The sequence below is a fragment of the Spinacia oleracea genome, chromosome 3, assembly GCF_020520425.1.
Source record: "Spinacia oleracea cultivar Varoflay chromosome 3, BTI_SOV_V1, whole genome shotgun sequence".
NCBI lineage: Eukaryota > Viridiplantae > Streptophyta > Magnoliopsida > Caryophyllales > Amaranthaceae > Spinacia > Spinacia oleracea.
In genome coordinates, this window is record NC_079489.1 from 76,234,057 (window position 1) to 76,240,171 (window position 6,115).

Genomic DNA, 6,115 nt, shown 5'->3' on the forward strand with positions numbered 1-6,115 from the left:
ACAACCGCATCGGTCCAATCACTGGCATCTGAATTAGAAGGCAACGAAGAACAAGATGATGAAGCTGGTGAAGATGGTGAAGATGATCAGGAATATGGATATGAATAAGTGATGGAAATCAATAATAAGTGTTTAAGTCATGAAAAACTATGAATGTAATTCTCGATTAATGTATGCATAATAAAATGTGATGTATTATCGTTTAGTGTTTATGTCATGAAGAACTATGAATGTAATTCTCGGTTAATGTTCCTCCAAATAGTTACTGCTAAGTTTAGAACTTTAGTCTTTAGATGGTGACATGGTGTACCATGAATATTCGAAATATTTAATCAAAAAGCATGAGGTATTATTCAATAGTAAAAAGTCACTTTAGATACGAAGTACAAAAACATAAAAGAATTAGCATCCTTTGTTTACATAATTCCTTGGCTTCATTTTCATAGTCTATGTGGAATTGTGGATGATTACAACCAAGAGAGACAACTTAATTAGATTACAAAACTATAAACATATAATTATAATCAAAATGCATTGTATAATGCTGATGAAACATCTATACTCCCACTGGTCCACAAGCAAAGCCAACTTATTATAGTTTAAGGTAAATTCTTTTAGATTCCTTTTCTTTTGAACATTATATAAAAAAGGGTCCAATAATTTGTGAGGATGCATGTTTTTTGATAAAGACTGCCATTTTATTTATCTTATCAACTCCAACGGTAACAATCTTCGTACATCATAATCACTAATCACCTGGCCTATTTTGGTACTGGGTTAGGCACGTGGGCTTAGGCACGAAGCAGGCACGTGGGCTTAGGCACGAAGTAGGCACGTGGGCTTAGGCACGAAGCAGGCACGTGGGCTTAGGCACGAACTAGGCACGCGGACTTAGGCATGCGGACTTAGGCACAGGCACGACCCGACCCGACCCGCTTGGCCCGCGGGCTCGTGCCGTGCCTGGGCCGATGAATTCCGTTAATTGCCCCGACCCGACCCGGCCCGCTTACATCGTGCCGTGCCTGGGCCGTGCCTGAAATGAATATGGGCCCGCGGGCTCGGCACGGCCCATGGCTATCTTAAACTGTGACCCTTTCTTAGCTTTACTTTATGAATACAAAAGCATTCATATATACACTGAACATAAAATCAAACCCACCTACAAATTTAACCTAAACAGGAGTGGAGTGAGTGGAGGAGGGAGAGGTGGAGGGGTTGATAGTTTCCTTGAGTTGTTGAATACTGATGTGGTTGACTTTGATTCTGATTATGTGGAACCACCTTTTACAGTACTCCCACCCAAACAAACTGCACACAAACCTCAATTCGAACCTCAACCTGAAATTGATTATGATTCAGAGGGTACAAATGAGGATGATGATGAGTTAGCCACTGCTAGGTCTAAGATATCTGATGATATGAGAAGGGAAAAAGCTTATGTTGAGGAGTTGGTAATGCTGAAAAAACTAGCAGAAAGTAAGGGAGAAGGTGGTCTGAATTTAGGGGATGACCTTGATGGATACACTGACTTATAAAGCCCTAGTGAGTCAGAAGATGAGGATGATGTTGGTTACTTAGTTGCACCACAACACCATAAGAGGGAGAGAAGGAAACAGAAGCAAGGCAACACTGAAGAGAGGGAAGCCACCTTTTATGTTGGGCAACAGTTTGAGAATCCAAAGACATTTAGGAAAGCAATCATAGATTAATAGTAGATAGAACGCTTGTTTCCCTGTGGATACGATCCCTACTTCCCTTACTATCTTATTAGTGGACTTAGGTTTATCTTTGACTAGGTGATACGACTTTAGCCTGTCAAATTTTGGCGCCGTTGCCGGGGAAACAGTTTTATTTTCTGTTATTAATTGTGTATTCTAGATTATTGTTTGTCACTTCTCAAGGAACCCCCGTTCCTTGAGACCGGATCTCACACCTTTTTGTAGTTTCTTTGTCTATTCCCAGGACCGTAGGTACTTGTAATCTTACTCCATTCGATCCTGAGCCCGAAAGAACCTTTCGTAGACGAAGAAATTTCATTGCACAGTGTGGGAATTACTCTGATTCTGATCATAATATTGGCGATCTTTTTCCTTCAGATACAGATTCAGTTTCAGAGATAGAGATGGGTGACGAAACACCACCACCACCTGAACCAAGGCTTACAGACTATTCCAAGCCAAGTCTGTCTGTGCTACCCAAAGAAATCATGCCTTCCATTGCAGCTGAGACCTTCAAGATTGAGCCTGCATTGATTAACATGATTGGGAGACGCCAATTCGGTGGGGAAGTAGGTGAAGACCCAAATGTTCACATTCAGTCCTTCATCCAATACTGCTCTACCATCAAGCAAAAGGGATTGACTCTGGAGCAGACTATGGAGATACTATTCTCGTTCTCTCTGAGTGGGAAGGCAAAGTTGTGGATCAATGTGTTGAATCGAGCAGCCATGAAAATTACTAACTGGGAGTCTTTGGCCCTTGCGTTCTATGTGAAATATTTCCCACCTGAGAAGACAGCTCGTCCGAGGAGCCAGATAATTTCCATTACTCAACAAGCAAATGAGAGTTTGTTCGAGGTCTGGGAGAGATTCAAGGATTTGCAGAGAGAGTGCCCACACCATGGTTTGAGTGACTGGTTCTTGATTTAAGGATTTTATAATGGTCTGGGTAATAAGTCTAGACTTATTCTGAGTTCAGCTGCTGTGGGAGATTCATGCAACTTGCTGTGACTAGAGCTATTGAGGTGATTGAGGAGATGCCCATTCATAATGCCCAGTATGGGAATCCCAGAGGCCTATCTAACAAGGGTGGTAAGCATGACTTGAATTCCATAGAACAATTAACTGCCCAATTGACTGCTTTACATTACAAGTTTGATAATATGCAAGCCGCAAATACTCAATCTGCCCAACCTGTTAGTGTAGCTGCAATGAATTCTCAAACTGTCAATGTCTGTGATAGTTGTGGGATGTCTGGTCATTATGCACAGGAATGTAGGAGCTCCATTGAACAATGTAACGCATTCCAGTCCTACAAGCAGAATAATCCGTACTCCAACTCTTACAATGAGGGGTATAAAAATAATCCCCTACTATCATACAGGAGTACTAATATTCAGAACCCCCATCAAGTCCAACATCCACCATCACAACAACCATACCAACCCCCACCACAACAATCATACCAACCACGGAGTAGCTACAACCAACAGTCTAGTGGACCACCTGGGTTCCCTAGACAACACACATCGCCCCCACCACCACAACCTCAACCCACACAGTCTGATCCTATGCTAGTAGAGATGAGGAATATGATGTTGCAGATGCAGAAGTCTCTGAGTGAAAAGGATGTTAAAATTGATGCTCTTACTGCTCACAATAATATCATTGATACACAGTTGGCACAGATGGCTACTACTCTTGCAGGGAGACCCCCAGGCCAGCTCCCTTCACAGCCTGAGAATAGGGAAACTGCAAATGCTATTACATTGAGGAGTGGTAGAGGTTATGACGGTCCTTCTATGCCCGTCGAGGTTGATTCTGGGGTGTCTGCTAGTGGTATGGTTAGTGAGGAAATCCCAAAGGTAGTCATGGATGGTAAGGAAGCTGAGAAAGTAGTCTATGAACAAGAGGCTACAACTGAGGTTAAGAAGGGGACAAATATTCAAGTACCACCTATTGTACTCCCCTTCCCAAACCGACAACTCAAGAATAAGCTAGACAAACAGTTTGGCAAATTCTTGGAGGTGGTCAAAAACTTGCAGGTAACGGTTCCTTTTATTGAATTAATTTTACAGGTTCCTGCATACGCTAAATTTATGAAAGATATTTTGACCAGGAAACGTGCTTTTTGTGAGGTAGAGACTGTAGCTTTTACTGAGGAATGTAGTGTTTATTTACAGAACAAGTCTCCACCTAAACTTAAAGACCCCGGGAGTTTTTCCATCGCATGTAACATTGGCACCGTTTTTATTGATAAGGCTTTATGTGATTTAGGTGCTAGTGTGTATGTTATGCCTTTGTCTGTCTGTACTAAATTGAACATGGGTGAGCTTAAGGTTACTAATATCACTCTACAAATGGCTGACCGTTCTGTTAAATACCCCTTAGGTGTTTTAGAGGACGTCCCCGTTAGAGTAGGTAAATTTTATATACATGTGGACTTTGTAGTACTAGACATGCAAGAGGACTCCCAAATTCCAATTATCTTAGGTAGACCCTTCCTTTACACGGCAGGGGCGGTCATTGATGTAAAAAGTGGGAAATTGACTTTGTCTGTTGGGGATGATAAGGTGACTTTTAATCTGAATAGTGCCTTAAAGAGTCACATGCTAGAGGAAGAACAATGCTATCGAATTGATGTAGTTGATTTTATTATGCGTGATAACGTCTCCCAAGTTCTTGAGAGGGATCCCTTGGAGGCAGTGCTTTGTTGTGAATCTTCTGCAGGTGATAGCAGTTCTTGGAGTGCTGAAGTGGATGCTCTAGAGTTAGCTCTTGATGGTGGAGAGTCTGAACCCGAGGAGAGCAACAAACTGAGGAGGTTAGTTCGGCCGGTTTGTCCTGTAAAAGAGGTAAAGAAACCCGAACTTAAACCTCTTCCTGCTAGTCTTAAATATGCATTTCTGGATGATGAACAACTTTGCCCTGTAATCGTTAGTACTGCACTTGATGCAGACCAGTTGTCCCAACTTCTTACTGTGTTGAAAAAGCACAAAAAGGCCATTGGGTACAGTATTGATGATTCAAAGGGTATTAGCCCTGATTTTTGCATGCATAGGATACATCTAGATGATAATAAAAAACCATGCATTCAACCCCAGCGTCGTTTGAACCCCATCATGCAAGATGTTGTGAAAGTTGAAGTTATGAAATTGCTTGATGCAGATATTGTTTATGCTGCGTCTGATTCTAAGTGGGTGAGTCCTGTTCAGGTAGTACCAAAGAAAGGGGGGACGACTGTGGATAGGAATGAGAAAAATGAGTTGATCCCAACTAGGGTAGTTATAGGTTGGCGCATGTGCATTGATTATAGGCGTCTAAATGTTGCTACTAAAAAGGACCATTTTCCCCTTCCCTTTATTGATCAAATGTTAGAAAGGCTAGCATGTCACAAGTTTTTCTGTTATCTGGATGGTTATTCTGGTTTTTTCCAAATTTCCATACATCCAGACGACCAGGAAAAGACCACCTTCACCTGTCCCTATGGTACCTTTGCATATCGTAGGATGCCCTTTGGTCTGTGTAATGCACCTGCTACATTTCAACGTTGCATGATGAGCATCTTTTCTGAGTTTATTGAGTCTATCATGGAAGTGTTTATGGATGATTTTAGTGTCTATGGTACTTCCTTTGATTCTTGTTTGACTAACTTGACTAAAGTTTTGAAAAGATGTGAAGAATGTAACCTGGTCTTAAATTGGGAAAAGTGTCATTTCATAGTTACTGAAGGGGTGTTCTTGGGACATTTGATATCTGATAAGGGCATCCAGGTGGATCGAGCTAAGGTCCAAGTGACTGAACAATTGCCTCCTCCAGTTAATGTGAAGGGTGTTAGAAGTTTTCTTGGTCATGCGGGGTTTTATCACCGCTTTATCAAGAATTTTTCTAAGATTGTTAAACCACTGACCCAGCTCCTTCTCAAGGATTCCCCATTTGTGTTTAATGATGCTTGTCTTGAGGCTTTTGACAGGATTTAACAGGCACTAATTTCGGCTCCTATCATCCGTTCTCCCGAATGGGAACTTCCGTTCGAGATAATGCGTGATGCTAGTGACTACGCAGTTGGGGCAATTTTGGGTCAGAGGAAGGAAAAGGTCTTGCATGCTATCTACTATGCTAGTAAGACCTTAGATGAAGCTCGAGTTAATTATGCTACTACTGAGAAGGAGCTTCTAGCCATAGTCTATGCCTTGGACAAGTTTCGCACTTATCTGATTGGGTCCAAGGTGATAGTCTATACTGACCATGCGTCCCTTAAGTATCTGCTCTCCAAAAAGGAAGCCAAGCCTAGGCTTATTCGATGGATACTACTGCTACAGGAGTTTGATCTAGAGATCCGCGACAAGAAAGGGGCTGAGAATGTGGTTGCAGACCACCTGTCTAGATTGAGGTATG

General features: G+C 41.9%; 1 pseudogene; it reads right to left on the minus strand.

Annotated features, from left to right (window-relative positions):
- Window positions 1–2,525: 2,525 nt before the first annotated feature.
- LOC130471061 (uncharacterized) lies at window positions 2,526–2,625 on the minus strand (annotated as a pseudogene).
- Between the last annotated feature and the right edge of the window lie 3,490 nt (window positions 2,626–6,115).